Raw genomic sequence first — 25963 nt, forward strand, 5'->3', positions numbered from 1 at the left:
CAGAAAACAACCACCTAAGCTGAAAATAGAGAGCCTCCCTTTCTTATATCAGGACCAATTCTTAGGACCACAGAGCTGCAACGCAGAGAGAGCACCACCCTGCCATGGGCTATGGCTTGGCCCATGCAGGTAAACCTCTGGAAAATACAATTGCTAATATAAATTAAGGCAGCTGTGAGCCATGAGAGAAATCCATCATTCTTTTCAAAGGTTTAGGAACTGAGAATTTAAGTAAGCAGTCATAAAAACTTGAAGTAATACTTTTGTTCCTCAGTTGAGCCCTGGTTCTCCAGATGCTCAAATTGTATTTTCATTATGTCACTCAACTGTTACAAGCTGCTAGGGCCACTAAACAAGGCTGTCCAATCTTTCCCCTTCTGCTTCTTCCCATCCCCTGCCATCCTGTGCCTTGTGCCACTTACAGGGTTGTGCATGGTGAACCAGAGGGAAAAAGTCTGTTTCAGAATTCACATGGAAGCCTGAAACTGGCATAATGAAGTAGCCTGGATGAAATGGTTTGGCCACTGGGCTTGGACAAAGCCATGCAAATAGACTTTCATGTTGCCTCCTCCCAAATCTTTTTTATTAGCTCCTTATATTCCCTTCTATTCATATAATTCCTAGAGAAAACTTAGATTAAATTACTGATCCAAAGAGTAGAAGGATGGATGGCCCTCTGGAAGCACCACAGTTTGCAGTGTGCTAACAAATATCAAGAACCTTCAAATGGAGGAGAATAATGGAAGAATGTCTTTTTGACAAAGTTTGATTGTTTCCAAGGATTTCTAAGTTTTCAAATGGCTGAAATGCATGTGCAGTTCTTTAGGGTTAAGCAATCACAGACAAGAAAATAGAGCACAGTGCTACTTAAAGGAGCCTCAGTGAGAAAGCTATCCAACTTTGAGCCAGATAGCAGATTTTTTTCTGAGTAGTCAACCTCATTTTGGCCACGTTTCTTCAGAGACCTGTAGTAGGTAAATGTATGCACAGAAGTGTTTACTCTGTGAAAAGCTGTCATCTATCTAATACTGCATAGCTGTGCTATTAAGAACTGCTCAGGTCTAAACTAAATTGAAAATTTTAGCCATCAGTAATTTCATCAGTTCAAACTCATAGCAGAGGCAGACAAAGTGTCATCTTTACCTGCACACACACCAGGCTGAAATTCTATACAATTAAATAACACAAATTCATGAATTACAACAACTTAGATTTATATTGATCTACAGCACATTTCTACCTGTGTAACTGCACCAGTGGCAGGCCTGTGAAGCCTGAAGTCAAAACAAATCCCCAGTGCAGATATGCTTTTTTCCCTCCCTTTCAAGCATCTATATGATGTATAAACTTGAATCTGTGAACATGCATTTGAAGAAGGCACGTGTATTTTAATGGTAAAACATAGCAGGGCTAATAAAATGAGATTAGCGAGTGATACTGAGTCATGATAGTGCAGAAAATAAAATCTTATAAGGAAACACACTTTCAGATCTTGACTGTATCTAAAATTAGTGACATTTACATAACCATTAGTCTACATTTGACTCACCACACAGTTCTTTCATGCAGCTTTTAAAAGGGAAGGAGCTCAAGTAATTCCCATTCTCACTGCAGCAATTTCAGTCACCTCAATGAAAGATTCCCCTGCAAGAAAAACATCTTAGTGGAAGATGAGAAAAAAATGATTAAATCCATAGTTTAAACTCCTAACCATAAAACTGTAACCTGTCTGTAACATCAAATTTTGTTAAACATTTTGGAAGATGCTTTTGCTTATATGCTCACTTTGCTAAAAAACATGCAAAAACACCTCTCAGTTCCATTTATTAATAAATGGTGTAAAAATTAACACTTTAAAGAATTTTAATAAAGAAACAGTGACATTTTAAGCAACACCATTTTTATAATTTAAAAAAATATGTATAAACACACTTACCACAGCATTGTTAAACAGGTGTAGCTTGAGATGGCTCCTTTAATAATTCATCTTTCATGTAAACCAATGCATTCACTCCTATAAATGTCTATTCTATATTTACCATCAGATACTATGAAGTCCTAAATATTGATGAAAATACAAACAAAACCCAACAAAGTGTTCATAAGCATTCAACATATAAATTATAACAGAAAGGCATCACGAAATACACAGAACATCCTTTTTCATGACTCACATGCAGCAGTGGCTCACAGGCAGCCTTACTTCAGCAGCACAGTTAATACTGGAGATATTTACAGTCTTAACACCAATATTTACGTGCTGCTAAAGTATGACAGACATCAGCATCACAAGATTGTCTAATTCACGAGTAATGCTTCTCTTCAGGATGATGAAATCCTTGTATTTTTGAGGCAGCACAATATGGCCTGCACCTTTTCAAAACCCACAAACCATTATGTGCTGCTACGTTATGCCAAGGTGTCTACTGTACTGCAAGGGAATAGAAACACATGCTGAAAACAGAATTTTCTTATTGAACATTGGTTTTCATGTGCTGACATTGGCTGTATTAATAAACTACCAAAATGTTTAGAACACATTTATCCACTGCCCAGCTGACTGTTTATTTACAGTGAAGCTCTAGACTCTATTGTCAACTGTGCATAATAACTTAATGGGACACAAACAAGGAACTGGACAATTGTGTGTGTCTGATTAGGAGAACCAGCGACCATGCAGATGTTAACTTCAAAACAAAACAATCATGGTTATTTTCTAATCTTTTTGTCATCTAGAGATGACATCTGCTGTGAAAACACTTATTTTCATATGTGAAAGAGTAAGAGCTACTTTCCAAATAAGCTTCTGTGGAGTATTTTATCAGTCCTCAGGTGGTTTGTTACCTCTGCAGGTTACTCCTGCCACAATTTGTGGGCAGACAGATTTATAAGTGCTTCTTAGCCCATTTGAGGGAAAAAAACCCTCACAAGTTGTTGGCAAGAAAAGCAGCTTACCTGTTACCAGCCTAGAATAACCATGCTACTTTACTTGAAGAGGTTGCAAGAAACTTGGAGTTCACATCCCTGCCTGGCATCCTTCTCTTTTGCCATCTTTTTAAGCATGTTCAGTACTTCCACTAGTTCCTCAGATAATATGAATTCTGCTTCCTTTAGTGCTTTTATACCAAATTATTAAGACAAAAGCTACTTACACAGTACAGACCCAACCATTCCACTGTAATAAGCTTTCTATTCAGTTCGTGGTAAAACAGCTTCTGGAAATTAACAGGGCTTTTTCTGTAAGCACACAACAAATTCAGCAGGCCACAAAGGGGGAAAGTTTGCGAGTTCTTTTTACCCTTCCTATTCTTGCTTCTAGAATAATACAACAGGAAGATCTCTGCTAGAAGGGTTTGATGCAACAAATGCACCAAATAAGGTGAGATTTTCCAGTGTAAGTTTAGAGGTAGCTGCATCAGCACTGAGGTTTTTATAGAGCTATCTAGGTACAAATGCTACTTCAGGAACTGTGTACGAGCTATTTCTGTTATATTTTAGGCACCAATTATACTTGAACTTCCCCCCTGTCTTACAACCTATGTTTGTTTGTTTTTATAGCAAATGCCTAAACCAAGCAAGCTAGATTCTTTATGCACAACTTACTGAGCACCTTCATGAAGTAAGACCTGAATACAAAGTCAAAATAAACCCAAGTGTTTAAAGGTATGCTTGGACAGTTGGTTTCAACCCTGAAGAAACTGCTAGGCATAATCAATCAAAGGTAGAAATAAAGAAAACTCTCCACCATATATGCACAACGGAGAAAGCAGAGACAAATTCAAGTAAAAATGCTAGCTGGCAGTAAGGGAAAAGGATAGGAAATATTTTATCCAGCAAGAGAAAATACTGCTTTTTACTTGTATTAAGATTTACCTTAGAAGACTGAAAGACAATTATTCAAATAAGACAGCTACAACATTTAATACCTTTGGAAGTATGCTTATCCCTTGTATGTTCGGGCCAAATTATTAATTTGTAACCTGTGTTTAACTCGATACCATTGTTTCACTTGCCTATTTGCTTTAGTTTCTAGCTTTAGCATGGAAGTGTTTTTTTCTGTTGTAGACATAAATCTCTAAAATTAAACTACACACACCGTGAAGACTTGGCAGAACTATGTTATTGTCTACATTAAGTACATCAGGAAGAGAACCTGTAGGTAATTTCCTCCCCTCCACCCAAAGCATGAACATAAAGCCCCACATGCATGACAATATTTGTGTGTAAGTTTGCTTTTGTTTGTTTCTAAACTTTAATACCAAAATGCCCCAAAAGAAAACAAGCAAGCAAATCAAGTACAACACAGCTGTATATTTTCTGTGCTGCTATTAAAAACATATCTCTAAGGAGAATAAGCAGGGTTTTCACATTAAATTGATGACACTCTGAATGTGAGAGAAGCGGTTGAAGAATAGGAAAAGGATGGAAGAAGGAATAAGATAAAAGGTGTGCTGACAGCTAAGCCAGGAATCTGCTGAAATCCAGGTGTCCTTGTACCTCTACATTTTGGTCCTCAACCTAACCTAGTCATGCTACCAAGAGTGCTTCTCCTACCTCTTTTTAAGATGGGGGCTGTGGGCGAGAGACAGCCAGAGGAGACCTCAATAAAAGCTGTGAATCACCTGTGTGATCAGGCAGCTCCATTACAGCACCCCAAGCACCTGAAAGCATTCATTCTGCTGGGCACGATGGAAGAAGGAAGGGTTCTGAAGATGAAGAACTGAAATTCCATAGAAGCAGGCTCTGTACATATGCACACAACAGGAATGCTGTTAGAAAAAACAATTTAATTGTTTGAGATAACAAATAATAATAAAAAAGAATAGCAACACAAAATGATGTGTTTTTGTGATTGGGCCATTTCCAGTCAAAGACAGGAGATAATCCTTAAATTCAGGTTTTTTTCATAGAATTATGAAAGGCCAAGCCTAGTATAAAATATCATGTTTAACTTTCATTGATTTATGGTTAAGAATTTATGACAATACCAAGCCCAATTTAATCTTTTTTTTTGACTCTTTTATAGAGTCATCTACAAGTGAATTTCTGGCTACTATAAGCACATATGAGCTATCAAGAAAGGTAGCCAGGAATCTGACAGCTTGAATAAAAGATGTCAAGACGTAAAAAAAAAAAAAAAAAAAAATCAAAAGATGAGTAAAAGATGTCAAGATGTAAAAAAAATTGTGTAAAAGATGCCAGGGCCTCTCTTTTAAATACAAAATATTGCCTCAGATATCCAAGAATATGACAGAATTTAAACATTTACCTTTTGCCTGTTGCTCATACAACAAAAGTAGTTTCTTGATACTTCTTGGCCAAAAAAACATCCTCTTTGTTGCTGGTGTTATACACCATTTGCACACAATCACAGACCATTGCTTGTGTTATTTACTTAATAATGCAAATCAACATAGATCCACTATGAAAGCAAAGCTATTACTTCACTGTTCACTGTGACCCTTTTCTAACCTTATTTCAGTTTAAATTTAGAAGTCAGAATGTGAAAGACACTGAAAGACTCTTAGGGTTCCACAATCTATAAAGCATTACATTATTTTTTCCACCAGTACCACTCTCCCTTCATAGCACAGACATCAGAAAGTACATCTTCATACCCATTTTCCCAGTTTAGCTTCTTAGTTTAAACTAGAAATGAGACAGGGTTTGCATTCAGCTAGCACAGTATGAACTGGGACAATTTTGGCAAGTGTGTCTTGTTAGGTGCATTCCATAAAGAGAGTAACAAGACATTTTGCAGTGAAGCTTTTCTGACAACTGCTGGTGAATTTGCAAAGCTCTCCTCTCAGAGCTCACAGTTCAGTGCCACTAATGCTGAGTTCAATATGAATAAACCACACTGACAGTTCAACACTTTCTGAAATTTTTTTTTTTTTTTTAAAACTAAATGCATCTGGACAAAAGACTGAAATTGATGAAATCTCAGTTCATTACTAAGTAATCTATATACTTCTCAAACATCAAAACTGTAAGATCTGGAAGTGTATGTAGCTGTAGATTGGTAACACACTGTTTACTTACACCCCCCCACCCCACCAGTTTAAACAATAGTAGTTTCACTTTATTTTTGTCATATGCTTACTCAACACTGTAATATTTGTACTGCAAACACACTGGAACTTACAATTCTTGCTCATTCTTAAAACTTAAATTTAGAATTATATTCTTTTACTCCTCCCTTATGATGGTTTTTGTTAAGGAACCCTCTGTCTATTTCTTAGTGTCAGCAGCCTCTGAAGCAATATGCACATACTTACAAAAAGGAGAAAATATTCAACTGAAATATTTCAAAGCATTTCTTAGGAGGTAGCAGTGTATTTCTGGTTACTACTGCATTATTTGGTTCAAGTATAACCTATGACATTGAGTTAATTCACTCAGCTTAATTGAGACTACTTTGTGGTCACAGAGGAAGAATAAGATAATAAACTATACACCTTAATTGCTGTTCTCCTGATTTAACAGTAAGTTTTTGAACTCATGTTTCAGACTGCAGTTCTTAGAAACCCAGCTGGGTCTCCAACCCAGCAATTTTGTGCTAGGATTTGTGGCTTGGTTTGTTTTTTTCTTTTGTTTTGTTTTCATTATTATTATTAAATAAGTGTAATCCAGCAAATAAGCTGCATGCACTTTGCCTCAAAAAGTGGCATTCAGGATCAAATTTATACACACCCTCCATGTATAAGAGATCTTCCCATGCCTTCTAACAAGCAGCTGAATATTTCTAGGGCTGTTATCAATTTGTGTTAAAAATAATGAATATTTTTTTAAATGCAAAGATGAATGAACAGAGTTAACTAGTACTGATCTGGAGTTTTGGTTGTAAATTATGGATAATGGTTGAACATACAAACTTCTGATAAAAAAAATAAAAAAAGGAGGGTTTGTCTATTAGGTATTTCTCAGTCACAGTAGCAATTAGCCCTGTACAACCATGGTGAAAGACACGGGGTACTACAGAAGTCATTTGGAATAGAAAATATTAATAATGAAAGTTAAGCAGATAACTGCTGATTACCGAAATCTACTTTTACTAAATATGGAAAATCTATATCATGTGTCCAGCTATCTCTCGAAGGATCATGAACAAACATATTTAGACTAGCTGGAGAGCTACTGCATAAGATAAACATAAAATAACAAAGCCAGCTAAAAATAAAAACCAGGAAGTAAAGCCATTAATAAAATTCAGAAGTATAAAAATACCTGGAAATTTCAAAGTGCAGTTATGTTCTACCAGGATCAAATCCAGTTTTACATCCTTTTACTACATCTCAGCTCTCCAATCAGTGCCAGACTCACACACTCGTTTTTATGAGGTGCACCCCCCCCCCTTCCCTCCCACCCCATTGCAGTCATGAAAACAAACCAAAGTGAAGAGTTACTTGGTATTGCAATATCAATGCTTCTATTGGAGCAATGAATAGCAACCAAAAAGCAGTGGATTTATGTGGAAGGCAAGAAACTAAAGTTAGTCAGTTCTGACTTGAACAAATATAGGATGTCAAACATTTTTTATAGCTTGCTAGCAAAAGTAGAATTAAGGGAAGCTGATACAGCACACAAATATTATCAAAGTATAATATCAGTATATTTTAGTGTAAACTCCATCTTCAACATAAAATTGAGTAAGACTAACCCCTCCTGTTTCTTTTTCCAGCTTCTAAACAGCTTTCCTCAGATGTGAATGCATTAGCTAGACTGCTATGGGAAATACTTTACAGGGAACTTGAAAAGTATAACAAGCTCTGGGTTCTTACAGAGTTTGTAAAAGTTCTATTTCAGAAAAGCTTTCCAAATTCCTCTTGATTGTGCAAGTACAGCTCGCACACAACTTGTGTCTTCCCTGCACCTTTGGCTTGCACACAGGAAGAAAACTGCATGAGCACTTTCAATCTGTAGCAGCATTCTTTCTGCTTGAAAGGACACATACAAAATTAAGAAAAATGAAGAAGTTCTTTTCTACAAAGTAAGTTTTACATTTCACTATAATAGGCATTAAAATGTTCCTCTCCCCCTGAATTTATCACAAAAAAAAATTAATACTCAGTCTAGTGGACCTACCAAAAATAAAGCTAGGTCTGTCTTAAAATGCAACCTCAGTTTCTTATATTAGTATTTAAAAAAAAAATCATTATTTTTCAGATGTAAAAATATATTAAAAAAAAAAAAAGACACATTTTTTCAAGGTCTTCAGTAAACATCTCTTCATATTATCACATTATCACCTCCAGAATAGATTATACTACATTTAGAGTTCAGTTTTACAAAACCTGAAATACACCTAATCATTGCAAGTAGAAGATAAAAAAAGGAACAATCCTTCTTCAAATATAAATACCCACACAATACAAACCTGCTATATAATGGGAAGTTATTAAGATAGGGAAACATGCTCCCTTCTTGAATAACATTAGATTCTTTAAAAAAAATTTAAAATAAAAAAAATAAAAACATTAGCTACTTTTAATTAATATTTTATTTTCTTTAAGGAAAAACAAAAACAAATCCTAAATCCTAAAAATCCTAAAAACTTTTTCTAAATTTCTCAAAAGAATTGCTCATTTCTCATTGCTCATTCCTGCTGCCCAGGAAGCAGTCACAGGCCTAATGTAAAATTTTATGCTCTCCTAAGCTGGCTTTTTCTGAAAGAAAGCCATCCAGGTACTGCTGTTTAAATCTAACTCTATAATGTACAGCAAAGCATTTCTTGTCCTCAACAGAACACTTAATATCCAAGTAGTATATTTTGCAGGAACCCTGGTGGTCTGTGCACATGCACAGTTTCCAAAGTACTCCTGGGGAAGTGGAAAATACATTTGGCAGTGTTAAACAGGCTGCCATCCTACTTGCTATCTTATCTGAAATTGGTAAAAAATAATAAATCACAAGACAGTAATATAGCAACATATATATATGTATATAGAACATACACATATGTATAGATGAATGGCCTGGTATGTAAATAATACCACTTGTACTACACAACCCCCCAAATCTTAAATTCTGATTTTGTTCCATCTCAACACTGTATGGAACTACAATGTCTACAGACAAAAACCAGGACCATAGCTCAGAATGCAACCACACTTGTAAACAGCTAACTTTGCTGCTTCCAAAGATTTAGGGTCAGAGTGACAATGCTATAAAATAAGGGTCAAAGCACAGAAAGACCAAGGACACAGAACAAAGAACTTTTCGTGGCCTGAAAGAACTTGCTTTTTGTAAGTCTGCCTCCTGGCTCAGACAGTAAATTTGTCTTTTTCTTGACATCATCCCTACATGACTTCTCTAAATACCAGACAACTATATGATTTACAAAAGGTGAGACTGAACTGCTAAAAGAAATCAGCTCAGCTGTTAAGGGAATCCACTAGTTAACAGCAGAGGAACACCTCCTACTAATTCCTTTAAGTTTTCCAAAACTCAGATGTATTTCTACAACTTCATTATTTAATTAGTCACTTCAGCAGAAATTTCAAGTGTCCCTAACACCTCTGGAATGAAGATTCCTAGTCCTATTATCTACTTAAATTATTGTTTATTCAGTGGTAGCTGAGGAAATATGCAGGAGCAGCAACTCAGAAGGCTGCTTTATCTTCCCCCCACTCCTCCCTGAAATATTCATAGAAGAGATACCATCTAACACACAGCTGTGTATACTCCCTTTTCAAAGACTTTTATGGGTTGGTAAGCCACCCCCCCATCAGTGAGACCTACTGCTCACAGAACAGAGCTCATGCAAAATAAAATGGTGCTTTCTAAGGCTGACACAGACTACTAAGCAGTGAAATTCATTTTTGCAGCTAGAAAGCAAATTTCACTTAAGATTTTTCACTTTGCTTTTTCAAAACAACAGGAGTTCTGCCAAATCAAAGGAACTTTATCCACTGGAGGAATTAAAAAAAAAAAAAAGAAATAAAAAAAATAAAAAAAGAGAAGGAAAGAAAAAACGAAACAAAAAAGGATGCTAGATGCCTCTTACAGCTTTATATTAAGCTAGATTTTCAATATTTCACTAACAAGCTTAAAGTAAAACCATGCCAAATTAACTAGGAGTTAATATATTAAGAAAAAGATTTATAATCCAATACCGAAACTACACTAGAAAAAAAAACAAACCCAAAAAGTTCTCTCAGCCCTATCTGTCTAGTACATATCTGCAAACCAAAAAGGCACTAATCTCTCTAAAATTAGCATTTGACTTTTTTTAAAATAAAAGACTAGCTGACAGTGTATTTTTTCAAAAAATACCAATATTGCAAGAAGTCTATCTCCATTATAACCCATTCCTTTATGAAAGATTCCACATTATCACAAGGTGTGCAGTCTTTTTTTAGCAGGTCTAAATCATGACATTTTAAAAATCAAATCTTCCTTACTTCAGATAATTTTTCCAATTCAAAATAGATAGATTCTGCCCTCAAAGCTAGGATTTTTTTAATATGGGGTTTTTTTAGACCTACTTACTGAAAAGCTGGAATTGGAGACTCAGTTACGTGGAACTAGGTTAAAAAAATATAAAAGCACTTACCTTTTGACTGTGGAGATCTACAATGATTTTTGAGTTTCAGTACCAGCAAAACAGAACTTTTATGTTTTCCAAAGGATGTAGATTCCTTTGCTTTTATTCTGCACTAAGCTATAGTGTGCCTGATTCTCATTTTAAACATTAAATTTAGCATTTAAGAACATGATTTGGGTTTTGTTTGTTTCGGTTGTTTTTTCCTAAAAATGTAATACAATTAAAACAACCTTATTATTTGTAAAGCCTAGCAAGCTTACAAAAGGCCTATTCCAATGATCCTACATTTTCTGAAGCAAATGATTTTTCCTCATCTCTGAAGAAGCACTGGTGTGAGCACACCGATTTTCCTTGCAGTGAAGAGCAGCCCACAAGTTAAGGAACTGATGCAAACTGGCAGATTTCCCCTTCTAATTCTGAGTCATATGCGTCATCTTTTTGTCAAAAACTGGGAAGAAAAAGAGTCTCCCTTCCAGCCTGCTACATGAAACCACCTGCTTAAAGATAAAACAGACTAATATTGCATTACTAGTCTGCACGTTCCTGGTACTTACACATTTGTTCTTGCTTTGTTCAAATAAACAAAATTCTGAAGCCAGCCTTAACATTAACTTAAGAGAACTTAGTCTTTGATTTAGGGCCAAAAATCAAACTGGTAACAGGAAAAAAAAAAAAAAAAAAAAAGAGACTAGTCATGTTAATGAAAATGCTTATTCTTAAATTAGTAGTCTTACCTGCAAAAGATGTAGTTCCTTAAAAGCTTACAAGTATGCTTGGTTTAAGCACTTGAGTATTCAGATGGATTTAGTTTAAATATTCATGTTTTTAAACGAGGAGTTCATGTGTGTGATTAAGACTTCTACCTGATTATCAACCAATTCCTCAGCTACACCCCCAACCCAAAATCATCCCCTAAAACCCAGAGAAACTAACAACTTCAGTGGGTTAAATGCCACATTATTTTTTTTTCTTTTGTGCATTTTGCAAATTAAAAAGCAGGAGAACTATTTTCTTCTTTCACAGATTCATCAGGGTCAGTCATTGTTGGACACCACTGTGTAATGTCACAATCTCTCCTCCAAAGTCTCCAGCACCGATTAAGGTTGGGCACATCACTGCCAGCAGATTACACATTTTCAAATGGCACTGGAGCTGCTGAGTGGACCTGCAGAAAACAGGTGTAGATGTTTACTGTAACATTGCAGTATTTCTATTGATTTGTGGCACTGCCAGAGTGACTGTAAGTAAATATTCTTTATAAAGATAAACTTGAGAGCAGTTAAATAGGCAGGAATAATTTTAGGCGTTTACAGTAAGTTGTTCAAAAGAATGCAAAGATCATATTACTTGAAAAACTGGTACAGAGTGCTAGAGTATCATGCCATTTTAATCTTAGGGGTTTTAAAAAAATATTTAGGTACACAAAATATATTATTATGTATGGTTTATATGAATATAAAATTAGATATAGAGATAGGTATCAACACAAACACTTAAAATGCCCTCATGTTGAAATCTGTACTGTGACACAAGCTTATGTGGCTAGGTGCACACATTTAAAAAAATGGAGAGAATCTGCATTGCTAAAATAAGAATTCTTGAGTGCTTCTCAAAAATCATGACATCAACATTACAGGTTATTATTTACAAGCATTCAGGACGCTCTGTAAATCTATGTGAACACTACAACTGTGAAAACTGTAATTTATTATGTAATGCACTGTTATACAAATTATTTAATTGTGCCCAATAGACACAGATGATTTCTCATCCTCATTTAGATATTACATACTACAACTAATTGCTCATCTTGAGTCAACCAGATTTTTTTTACATGAGATATTGTATTTTCCTTGATAAAATTATGGACACAAAGTCCCTGTCTGATGCCTTGGCCTGTTTTGTGGAGTGGTTTGGTGGTGGGGTTTTTTAGGGAGATGAATTATTTATACTGTCTTATTAATTCGCATTAATTTTGCAGTATTTTGTAAGAAATTTGTACACATATAGTTTACTGACCACAAATTCCATTTTCCTTTATACTTAAAATATTTTAAGTTCCAGTTTTCCTTACCTCCCAAATCCCCCTATCTTTCAAAGGGCTCAACTTAGCACATGAGATCAAAATAAAAACAAAACAAACAAAACTCACCACTGAGTAAGTTATGCCTTCTGACAGTGACAAGACACTCTGGAAGATGTTTCTTAGCTTCTAACTCAGAGCAGCATTAGAACTGGCTTAACTTCCTCCTCAATCACTGGAGCACTCAAGGATATGAAAAGCAAGTTAAAGAAATTATTTAGGAGGGTAATCACAGAGCCAAGCTTTTGTCTGCAGGAGAACCTGGGAAAGGCTCCATGGGCTCCCTCTTTTTAAACACAGGGCCACAAGCACCCATAACTGTTCTGGGGTAAGCTGCTGCTTTGAATTGCCCTCTAGTGTCAGCCTTCATGAATTCCTACCTCAATGACAAATTCTGTTCAGGTTTTTACATAATGGAAAGTGGGTCAGCAACAGAAGTTATATTAATCTAAAAATAAAACAAACAAACAAACAAAAACCACCTTGAACAGCATTTCCAATGATCATTTTCAAGTCAGAAGACTGCAAGGTTGAAAAATTCAGTATCACATACCAAAAAAGCAAGAAGAATTCCATGTATCTAAATTGCAAAATGAAGAAATCAAGGACAGTAAGTTTAAGAGATAACTTAGGAACATTCTTGTATTTTACATTTCCTTTACTTTCTCCTACAGTTCCACAAAAACACTGATTCTGAAACACTCAGTATTCCCAGTCAAATTCACTGTAATTACAGTGACACAGCTGAGATCAAAACCTTAATGAAAATTGAAGAGTTGCTGGTATAAAAACAGAACACAGTCTAGCAGTAGTAATACCCTGGAAGGAATTATTCTCTTACTGCTAATTCAAGAGTCTCCTAGTTACACTCTAAACCTGGATGCAAAACAGGCACCATGCAAATGAAGATCCAGATTTTGAACCTAGTAATTCCAGAAAGAAAAGTGCAACCACTTTTCTGTGAGTTATTTCAGACCATGTTATCTACTCTTGGTTAGAAAAGACATGAATTCAGGACTTAAAGAAGTATGGAGAATATATTAGTAACACATGCATATCATACAGGCTACAGATTTCCACATGCTTATCTTTAATTATATATATATATATATATGACCTTTTTTAAAAAAAAAAATAAAATACTCTGGTCATACAAAACTACAATCCCTACCTAATACCCATTCTGCTTGAGAAATGAAACATCTTGTTAGAGATGAGTGATGAAACAGATAAAGAAAAATATACATTTGATTGCTGCTTGTATAACTCCTGTGGCTTGGCATCAGAAGCATCATTCTCTTTCTCCTGAAAACCTGAAAATCTTGGTTTGGGGGAGTGTAGGGACAGGTTAACTAGTACTCTTTGATAAGGTAACAATTTTTTTAAGAAGGAATGGGGTTTGCCTGTGCAAGACACTGACAGAAGTGTGACAGTATCAACAGAGAACTCTGTTCTGCAACAGACTTTTGAATATGTATTTTGATTTAGAGATAGACTTTATTGTAAGAGCCATTACAACGTTTCACAACAGATGGAGCATCCTCCTTTTCTAATACTTGATCTTGACTAAAATATGGACTAGCTTGTAATGGTAGGAAGCAAAGTGTTTTCAGAATGACTGATGTGATAATGCACCCAAGACCACAGTATCTACCTATTCTCCCAAGAGAAAATTTTGCTCCAAAAGAATATGTAAATTCTAAAGCAAATGTTTTGATTTACTAGGTCTATTGGAATTAGTGTCCAAATCTAAAAGTGACTTATATTTGGCTACATCTATTCTGAAGTAGAAAATTATCAGGTAGAGCTGGGAAAATTGTAATCATGTTCATAATTACAATACTTTCAAAATGTTTAACTTATTATCTTATTGAAACTCCATTTCAATAGTAACAGTTAAATCCATTTCCTCATGGGGAGATGGAATAAAAAAAATTTAAAAAAAAATTTAAAAAAAATTAAAAAAAAATTAAAAAAATCACTCTTCAACTCAGCTAAAAACTGGGTAGATAAGACACTAAAAATATTTGGCCCCGAGGCTTGAAAGAAAAAAAAATACAATAAAACCCACAAAAGAAAAAAAAAAATAAAAGCAACCATGGGACACTCACAGGGAGTAAAAAGCAAGCTCTTAGAATTTAGCGGGTTAATGGAAAGGTGTAAATATTTTACAGATCTGTGCACATTACAAAGATTTTTAACTACTGTGCAAACTTAAAATATATATATTGCTCATTTCTTGCTTTGAATAGAATATCTTATTAGTATACTTCACAAAAAAAGCACTAACTTTCTCAAAAGATTGCTGTAAAAATTAAAATATGTAATGGAAAAAAAAATTCTCTAAAAAAAATAAAATCCTGCCCCAAACTTATAAAAAAATTTACTGTGAATAAGCATGGATTTAAAATAAGCTGAAAACTAGCAAACCTAGAGAAAGTGTATTATTCAAGCAAATAGCAATTGAATCTTCATACATGCCCTTTTTCATGTCAGTGTGTGAACAGCAGGGTAAACCAAGGTGGATTAATGAGCCTGCAATACAGTAGTTAAACCTTTAAGAACCCTGAATACTTTTCTCATTCCCCCTTCCAGAGCTTAAATATATGTGTTTATCTAAATTTCTAGTTAGGTTTTTGTTGAAATAAATATGTAAAAATAAAAATAAGTAGGGTGGTGCACTTTTTAATGTATTTGTATTTGAGTCAGAGGAATAAGCCATAAGAATACCTCAATTAGGATGTTTCAACTATTTTTCCTGAAGAATTTGTTTCTTACTTTTCTTTCCCTATTGCCTTGTAAGACTGTTTTATCAACAGACAAGGAAAAATGAGGTGAAAGCATACCAGTCTTAAATACTTCCTATATACATGTTCCATTAAAGGCCTAATCTAATAATAAAAGTTAATGTCTATTTAAATCTAATAGTATACAAAACTCCATTTAAAATCATGTCAGGCCTGGATCTAGTTTAAACTAACAAAATCCAGAGAATTCAGTTGCTTCAGATTTCAAAACTTAAACCAGCCATGCCTGAGATATCACAAGGTTTCAAACAATGGCTGATTTTACAAGTGTTCTAATAACTAGGCATGGATTGCATTTATAGCTACATTATCTCTTTCAGGAAAATTATTTAACTTGCCTTCAAAAAAGATAGAGACATTCTTAAAGAGAGCAGAGGTGAGCTGACAAAATAGTCTGCAAGTTTTTTTAGATGAGCAATAAACATGCATTGTCAGCTTTAAAATTATGATTCAGACAGTAAGAGCTGTAGAGCCTCAAGTGTACACCTGGACTGTGAATCCTAGAAGTGGCCACGAAAAGTCACACCAGAAGCACTTAAGAGAAGAAGCCAGAACATTTTTATCTTTTCAGCCTCATACAATTAGATATTGCAAACCAGTTACAAAGTGGAGTGTACAATTTGTAATAGCCACACCATCAACTTTTAAGGGGCTCACACTGCAGCCCTTATTTCAGGCTCAACTTCCAACAAAATAAAAGGTAGTTTTGCTAATTAAGAACTGCAATAGCAGAAGCAAGGAGGAAGAAAATAAAAACCAAAACACTCCACATCTCTCTTGTAAGTTGCACCTCCTCTTTGGGTCCTGAAGCAGCCATGCTGACTCCCAAATACTTAACAGTTCCAGAAAAAAAAAAGAATAACAATATGCATTAAAACAGCATAAAAATGTTCTGCAGCCAATCAGCACTTAGAAAGTGGATTCTAATGATAACTGACAACTGCAGCACTCTTTCAAGATATTTGAGCTTGTAAATTATTAAGTCTCAATTACTGCACTACTGCAAAACTCTTCTCTTTTGACTTTACAAAAACTATTTAAACTTGCCTCAAAGTTCAAAATATTTCAGTATTTTTATTCCTGAAAGGAAATAAAGTTTGCATCTAAAGTGAACATGATTCTGCAAATCCTTATTCATGATAGTGAGTCATTAGAACTACTTGTGTATTTTAAAATTTGCAGGATTAGGCTCTATATTTTAAATCCTTTGATTTACAGATTTGAACCAGAAACCATATTATTTTGCTGAGTAACAATCTATGAGAAATACTCTGAACCTGTGTCAAACCCAAGGAACATGCCAAGGGAGCCTTAGATACCTTTGCCTTGTAATATAATCCTGATTTTCATTAACAAGAATATAATTGCTTTTGTACAGAGAGAGTGGGGGGGGGGAAGAAAAAAAGAAAAAAAAAGTGCTCTATGAAATCCTCATATTCCTAACAGAACTAGAAGAAAAAAGGGAGAAAAAAAAGCCAGACATGCAATACATTCAGAGCAGTTTCTGGACAGACTGCAAAATACTTATTTATTTGGAAGCATATTATTAAGCCATGTGTACCCAAACAATGTTACACCATTAATAAAAAGACTTGCACTGTGACTTAATCACAGAAAGAAAGAAGGGATTAAAAATTAAAGTATTACCTACTCACTAATTACAAATTGCATAGCTTATAAGAAGTTATATTTCACTTCCTATATTTTCTGTATTCAAAGATGTTTCTTGGCTGATAATTTTCCACAAGAGGTCTTAACTACCCTAAAATCACAGCATTATATCAAAAATACATTCAGAACATGTCTGCCTCAAGTGCTTCTATAACAAGAAGTATATTGTTGGCAAAAGTCAGCAATTCTTCAGTTACACCAGCCAGTAGCTACAACAATGAGGAAATATGAAATTTACACCTCACTGGATTTGCTTGGTATGAATTAGCAGTTATTGGGGTAACATGAAATTTAGGTTTTTAAAACTTCTCTTACTTTATGGTACAATTACTTCCTACAAGAAAAAAAAAGTGTTCTTGAAGACAGACAGATTTGATTAAGGATAAAAAGTGGATTCCAGCTGAAAGCTGGAATTGCTAAAGTCACGACATGTTCATAAAATCTGTTGTACTGCAATATATTTTGCTGAAGATAGAGTCTTGCAGTTTTTACTACTCCATTTAGTATTTAAACAAATTTACCCAATGCATGAGCAGAAACTATTTAATTTCAATTGTTTATGTAAATGGTTAGTTAAGATTATTCATATACAAGTAGATAGGTTATGATTACTATGAATGGATTTCTCAGTTTCAGCCAAATTAGTACTTCTAGTGCAAAGCAGGACTTGCAATATGAGTGTAGCAGAGTCCATATTAATTACTGCTAAATGTTCACTGTTTTACTGTATAATGTCTATTAACAAACAGATAAAAATAAAATTTCTGACTATTCTGGTAGAGCTAGAGGGTTCTGAAAAACATTTTTTCCTTTTTTAGCTTCTTTACTTTTCATTCTTTAATGCCTTTAAAGTTTTTTGCACAATATATCGAAATGCATGCATCTAGCTCTCTATTCTATTCTATTACTTAACACACACTCCCAACAACAACAAAAATATATTTAAAGAGAAGCACTATATTATCCATACATTGCTTTTGGATTAGCAACATTTCAGGTGGAATAATTCCCAAAACAAGAATATGAGACCAACACTATAATGGAGAATTTATATTGTTCTAAATGACCAAAGCTGTTGCAAATTCAGCTTTTTATACCTATTTTTAGCCATTTCACTTTCTTCTGAGCAAAGCTTGTGCAAATACTTTTACTCAGCCTTTTATAATTTTAGAGAAGGAGTGTAAAGAAGAATTATTTTAACAAATAAAAAATTCTCTAACAAAGCCAGCAGAACTGGCCTATTTTGAATAATCTCAGTAAGTTACACTAATGTATACATTTTTTTTAAAACAAATAACAAAAGTAATAAGAGAAATGTTAATATAATATATACCATGCTCATGCTCCATCAACCTTCAGAGAGTTTTTCAATCACAGGAGTAAGCCATTCTCCAAAATCAGCTCTCTATTGAAAGGTCAAAACCTGCAATAAAAATGTCATGTATTATAACATATTTCCAACACCCACAGTTTCATGGTTGATCCCCAAACATAGATGTAGGTCATCGGCTTGACCCTTGCATTGTCTATGTTACAGGAAATCCTAATTTTAAAAATACTTTTTTTTTTTTTTTGCCAAGCTGACTTGATTAGGAACACCTGTGATATGCCTCTATTATCAGAAGCCTCCTGAAACAAATCAGATTAGAATGTTTCTTGCTTTCATTCTTCCTGAAGCATTTTCAGATGAAAGTAAGAGGAAGAAAAAAAAAAAAAAAAAAAAAAAAAGGAGGGGGTGAGGGGGGAAGGGGTTGTTCTCCTTTCCACCACCCATAATCTCTCCCTCCACTCTCAAACAAGTAAAGAGGTAAGAATAAACTACTTAATGGATGTTTGACTACTAATGTCATATTTCCTAAAATATGTTATTGATTGTTAAGTATTTAATTGATTGTGTTTTTCTTTAAAGAGCATTTTTTTTCTCCTGTTTGGGATAGTACCATTATTACCTTTATTAAAATGCAGCCTACAAATATTAGCTACTTTAAATGATCTACTGGAAATATTACAGGCATGTAATATCTTCAGAGATGAAGCAAAACTTTAAAACTTAAAAAAAAAAAAAATTAAAAAAAAAAAAGGAAAAAAAAAAAAAAAGAAAAAAAGAGAAGCTATGAGAGTAACTAGCCATGATCAGGTAAGAAAAAACCATAATTTGATAGTACCTATAGTAAAATATCTACTAAAGTAAACAATGCATTCACACAGCTAAGTTCTTAAGATTTATTTTTACTTCTTCACTGTAGATACCACGACAAGACACATCCTATGCCTAATAAATGAGTAGCAGATACCTCGATCAGGTCACCTGTTTACAAATATTTACACAAATTTGTTATTTATTTTTAAAGTATATTCCAGAAAATTATATTAAAAAAACAAAAGCAAAAAACCTCACAGCTATGGATCTATAACGGATCCCTGCTTTAACAAGAGAAAGGAATGTGTCTTTATTTTCATGTATTCCACACATCTTTGATTTCACTTTAAAAAAAAAAGTTTCTGTTCATAAACCAGAAACATTGAAGTTCTTCTGGAAATCCCCCCCCCCCAGGCTTATATTGAGATTTAACATACTTAAAGATGATATTGAAACTGGACTTACATAAAACCATTTAAAATGAAAATACAAGCTTAAGTCCTATTCGATGTGTAATTTTTTTTCTCTTCAGATCAAATCTTCAACAAAATTTTAGTTCATGCTACATAAAATAATTAGCTGCAACTTGATTTGACATAGGAAAGTTTATGAATAATATATATAATGCAGATACACTCATTGCAGGTTGTGAAAACTAACTAGTCACGGCGGGGGGGGGGCTATTTCTAATATTAATAATTACTGAAAGTGACTGCTATTTTTCAGTTTTGAGCTACACAGGAATATAATTTTCAGTTCTAGAAGACATATTGGGAAACTTTTAACAAAATAAAAGCTAAATGTAGGTAAGTTACATTTTCTACTGTTTTGTGTATCTGGTAATGAACGTGTGTGTGGGGTCACCCTTTCACACCAGCAACTGTTCAATACCGAGATACTGAAAAGTGTTTGGAATTAAATAAAGTTATAAAACTTTGCATAATCTGCAAAGAGAACCTTTTTCTTAAATTATACACTATTATTAGATAGAAATATTAAACCAAAAAAAAATAAGTGTTAGCTGCACGAGAGCTGAAGTTCTGGTGCCCTGCTCTAATATTGATGCAAGCCTGCTGGAGTGCGCACAAACCAGACGAAGCTCAGACCAAAACTATTCCTCAGTTGTGGTACTATCAACTGTCCAGAGAACAAATACAGCCCAGAATTTTCTTATTACAACTGGAGTGTTGAAAAAAAACTTACATAAAGGGTTAAAAAAATAATCAGTACAGACATTGCCTTACACCCTATTAAACATGGCCAGAAATTTTTATACCTAGGTTAATCGAACCATTTCTGAAATTGTCCAGTACCCAAAATCAAGCTAGTTTTCAATAGATGCCTTCTGAAGCCTAATTTATCTAGCTGGTTATGTATTAACACATCAGTTACCTAAAAATTCTATGCAACTCCTGCCAATAATGCACAAAACAAAAATAATATTACAAAACAACTTGTTCTCCGAGTAAAAAAGTTACTGGAAATCTGCAGCTACACATCTCCACTGTGCCTCATGTGTCCTTTGTATCTTTGGGGCATATAATATTTTTTTTCCATCTTTAAAATAACTTATTAATTCAATTTTAACAATAAATAAATAAAATAGGATGGCTGTGACAAGAGTCACTGAGGACTATGTACAGGAGTAATTTGGGCAGCCTGTTCAAATAAAATTTTCCAAGTATTAATAGAAAAAATGACAATTTTTGAGATCGGATTGCAGTGTTAGATGTTAAGTCATCTAGTAATATAGATGTTTAAAAAAATATCTGTGGAGAACACTCAGTGCTGTACATAAAGTTTTTAAAGCTAAAAAAAAAACCAAACACCACCACCCTTTATCATTAAAATATTTTTCTGTTTGTACACAAAAGTCAACAATTTCATTCCCCACTTGTTTCACAGACAGTTAAAACTAACCCAAGATTCTGTCCTTTGGCAGTCTGTAATGAATGTAAATTACTGGAATGACTCGGAATGGGCCTTGGGTGTGGGTGGATGACTACAAAACAGAATACCTGCAGCATATTTGTAGACTATAGTGATAAGCTGCTCAGCTCTCCCTTATGTATTCAGTAGCTAATTGCTTCCCAATGCAAATAACAAAAAAACAGTAAGGTACTATAAAAGAAATGCTGTTACGTGGCTACTTTTTATGTAAAGAAAGGTCGGGTGCTTGTACATATGTAAAAGTGTTACAGAAAAGCACTGATACACCTGTTAGGGTGACTTCTAACATTCAGGATGGGTGAGATGTACACCTTCCCTACAGTGTTCACAGGCACAGTGTACATAGACAGGTAGTGTGTATGCAGTTCCAGCTGTATTTCACTGCAAAACCTGGCCTATTAGTCATAAAGGTAATGATGGAAATAAAGACTACAATTTAGCAGTAAAGTTCCTTCCATGACACAACATTTTGGATAGAAAAGAAATTCAGAATTCCAGAAGCAAATCAAACAACCAGCCAAACAGAAAAAAGAACTCCATGACACCTTGCTATCCTATATACAGCCTGCATTTAAGATGTTACTACAATAAGCTTCCTAATACTACCTTACCACATGAAAAAGTCACAGAGATATATAGTCACACTTTAAAATTACTGTTACTTCTGAAAATTCAAAATCTCAGAGTTACTCCAGACTTGAGTAGACTTATATCCAGAAAATGAAAGGATACCTCTTGGAAACTTTCAGTACAACTTACTGGATTTAAATAAATAAATAAATTAAAAAAAACCCAACCCAAAAAAAACCCAGCCCAAAACACACAAAAACACCACCGAAGAGCCAAAAAAAAAAAAAAAAATTAAAAAAAAAAATCCCCTAAAAAAACCCCAAAAGACAACCAAAACTTACTTGGATATTTTTCCTAAGACTCAAGATAAAGGATTAGAATTAAAAGGAAAAAAAAAATTTTTTTAATTACACACCCTATGCCACACAGTATACTAAGCAATATTCTATTAAACTTAGAACTCTACCTTTAACTTATTTATATAATATAAATATATATGTTTAGATCTTTAATTTAATTTGATATTTCCCCTGAATGTAACTTTTCCAGAGCCAAGTAATCGCAGTTAATGTTTGACATTTTAACTAAGGTGAAAAATGCAAGCAGTTCTACAAGGGTCTATTTAAGCTACATGTTTCTTTTTTTACCCCCAAATATCTCAAAATAAAGACTGCATCAAATATAAGAAAGGAAAACCTACTTAACATACACTATATATTGATATTAGATTGCTTACTGCTTTCATTTTAGCCACACCCACCTTTATGTAATTGTAAAATATGGGAATGGTGCAGCTGAGAAATAAAAATGCTGAAAAGCACAGTAGTTCTATGCAGTCAAATATGTGCTAAGCACAGTTTTAATTTTAAATGAAAAATAAGTACAAACTGCATGCTGTTGAACATGACTGCTGAATAGTGGGAAAAAATGCATACGCACCTGTACAATACTGAATTACAGGGTTTTTTTTTCCCAAATGAGCTCTGAGTCAGGACAGTTATTTCCTTGAAAGTGAAAGTCAGTGTCTGTGAGTGCACTTCCACTGCTGAACAGTGTAAATCTCTTCAAATCCTGGTATTTCGAAGTATGCACATCCACAATGAAACAGTTCTGTGCACATTCCCATACTGCTAAAAACGTTTCTGAAAACACTCTGAAAGTAATGGTGCAAATCTAAAGAAGTGCTAATTTTCAATAGGCTCTGACTAGTATCATAATTTCAGAGATCTAATTCAATTTTCTACCTCTCAGGGCATAAAGGTATAAACTGCAGAGACAAATGAAGCAGCTATTCACAGAAAAAAAGGACTGAAAAAAGTCTAACTCGTGTACTGGATTAAAAGAATCCAAGGAAACTAACGAATCGAGGCAGAAAAACCTCCCTCCTTCAAGTACTGTTATTTCTGCGCTACACAGAAAATACCTTGAATCACAATCCAGTTGCCATGCTGGAAACGCTAAGTTTTGCATTTCACTTTAAGACTACACGCTGTCTGCCATGTACACAGAAATCTTTTGTACAGCACTTCTGTACCCCAACTCTTCTCTACGTCCCTCCTACGTTCCTCGGTTAACTCGTTATTTTCGGAGGCGAGGGTGCTAAGCGCAAGGCGGCCGCTTCTGGCTTTGAACGCCGCGGAGGGATGTGCGGGGAGGGGGGGTGGAGGGAAGAGAGAGGTGGGAAGGAGGGGGGTGGGGGGAGAGAGAGGAGCGGGGAAAGGCTGTGACCCGGTCCAACCTCCCAGGCCCGCGTCCCCGCAGGCAACCAGGGGGGGCAGCAGCCGGTCCAGTCTCTGCGGAACGGGCGCCTTCAAGGGGGGCCCGATGCTGCCCTTCGCTGCGCATCCTGCGCTCCAGGCAGCTCGACGGCAGCCCCCAGAGCCCGCCGATCACACGGCATCGGGGAAAATATCCATACGCCTTCCTGCCTCCGGGGAAAACATAATAATAATAAAAACTAAAGAAAAAAAAAACGAGAAAGGAAAAAAAAAAATAGAAAAACCCAAAACCCCCAGAAAACACCAAACCCAAAAACAGTCGGGCGACCGAAAGTAAAGAGGGAAGTAGGAAGAGGAATAAAAAGTAACGCTAGAAATTGTAGCTGGGAAGGAGCCTGTTGGCCTGCCAGCGCCTGAGCTTACCGCGCTGCTATGGAGCTCCCTACCCCGCTGCAGGGTGTTATCCCTGCCCGCGCTCCCACCCAGGAGCTGCTGCAACAAAAAGATGTCTTGTGTGTGTGTGTGTGTGTATGAGTGTGTGTGTGCGCGCAACTCCGAAAAGCCAGCGCCCACGCCAAATCCAGCCCCGAGAGGGTTAAACGGCGTCGTGGAGGAAAAGGCACCGTGTCACATATTCTGTGTGCGCGGCGGGGGAATCGCTCGGCGGATCGACTGCGAGAGAGCGATTTCGGCGCCTATCAGAGTAAGCTCGATCGCGCTTCTACAGCTACGAGAGACCGAGAGCTGCTGGCCACCGAGAAATGACATAGAAACAGCCACCAAAAAATAGCTAAGCCAATGACAAATAGCGACCCGGGTGACAGAGACAGAGAATTTTGTAGGCGGAGAAGAGGAGGTGAATGGCCAGCTCTGATCACAGTATTAGGCTGGGCTATCTATGGGGAGGGTATTTACTCGGTTTTGGGGTGTGTGGGAGGACAGGAAAAACACCTACAAATAGCTGGCACGATTCAAATGGCCTCGGATTATGTTTCCCCCCTCTAGTTCAGGAAGGAAACTCGCGTTTTAACGCTAAGAGGGAGAGGGGGGGGGGAATAGCCCCGTGCAACGCACGATGAACAGCACTTTAGTCCTTCGTTAATACCCAAAGGGACAGAAATGATAAATGTGAGAGCATGTGGCACCACAACCGTCACCCAGGTTTCTGCTAGAGGCGGCTCCAATATCGTGACATGGGAAATTAAGCGCTTAAGTGGGAGGTGGAGAAAGCGCTTAAACGGCGAAGTTAATCTGCAAACATGGAAAGGAAACAAGCGAAGAAACAAAAGAGAGAAGGTTGTCCTCTTAATTTCTTTTTTCTTGGGGGGGGGGAGCAGGGGGTGCAAGGAGGGGGGAGGGAAAGAGCGAAGCGAAGGGGCATTAATCCGGGTTACGAAAACACGGGGAGAGAGGAAGGAGGAGGCGGGGGGAAAGGAGGGGAGCGATAAAGGGAGATGTGCATGTAAGTGGGGAAGTCATCCTGGCTGCTACTGCTGCAGGGCTGGGAAGCAGGAGCCGCCGTGTCCCGAGCGCTGCCCCGAAATTTCCGCGGCGGAGAAGGCGGGAGGAAGAGATTCGCAGGGGGATTAGGGGTGGTCAGGAGTGGAGAGGGGGGGAGAGATCAGAGGAAAGACTGTCATGTCATGTCACGGGAGAGCGGGGCGCACACCGGGGCCACGGCGCGACCCTCCGCTCCGGCTGTCCTGCGCCTCCCGCCCGCTCCGAGCTCCCCCCGCCCGCCTCCGCGCCGCGCTCCCCCGGGGCGGGCCGCTGGGGGTGGGAAGCGGGGCTCCCGGGATCCCCGCCTAGGAAAGATGCTGCCCGCCGCCGCCCCGGGGAAGCGGCGTTACCTGCCGGAGGAGGCAGCCGCTCCCGCCCGCTCCCACCCTCTGAGGCTGAGGGAAGCGAGTGACAGATCCACCCAGGAGCCAGCGGCGAGAACTGCTGCCGCCTCCGGGAGCCTCCCTCCCGCCCGCTGCCCCACGGGCTTCTAAGGCGACCTGCTCCCGAAGTGACTTTTTCCGACGGCGAGCGGCGACGGGATGCAGGTTGCCCCCGTTTTCCGAATAGGGGCTTCTCCCACCCGCCTGCCCAGTTCCCTCTGCCCCAACCGCGCCCGGTCCCTCCGGCTCTTACCGCCTATATATGCCGGTGGCGGCACCCGCTCCCAAGCACGGCGGCGGTAGCGGCGGCAAGGGGAAGGAAGGGGGGAGCAGAGGGGGAGGGAGGTGACTTTTGGCGGCAGCCGGCGGGGCAGTGGGCGGCCCCGCGAGCGGCGGCTCCCCCGCGGCAGCGATGCGATCGGGCATCACTCGAAAATGGCGCCGAAAGAGCAGGGCTCTTCATTCAAATTCGTTAGAGCCAGCCCCGCTGCCCTGGGGCATGCCGGGAAGGAAGGGAGGGAGGGAGGGAAGAAGGGAGAGAGGGAGGGGGGAGCGCGGGCTGGGGGGGGGAGAAGGGGGGGGCGGCAGAGCCGCT

At 37.0% G+C, this 25963-nt stretch overlaps 1 long non-coding RNA gene across 1 annotated transcript; it reads right to left on the reverse strand.

Annotated features, from left to right (window-relative positions):
* LOC115599365 lies at positions 1-25708 on the reverse strand. The gene is made up of 3 exons (XR_003988353.1): positions 25622-25708; positions 18441-18530; positions 1-1644 (listed from the first exon to the last, which is right to left on the reverse strand). It is a non-coding gene; the product is annotated as an uncharacterized LOC115599365 (long non-coding RNA).
* Between the last annotated feature and the right edge of the window lie 255 nt (positions 25709-25963).

This window comes from Calypte anna, chromosome 1 (genome assembly GCF_003957555.1).
Source record: "Calypte anna isolate BGI_N300 chromosome 1, bCalAnn1_v1.p, whole genome shotgun sequence".
NCBI classification, from domain to species: Eukaryota; Metazoa; Chordata; class Aves; order Apodiformes; family Trochilidae; genus Calypte; species Calypte anna.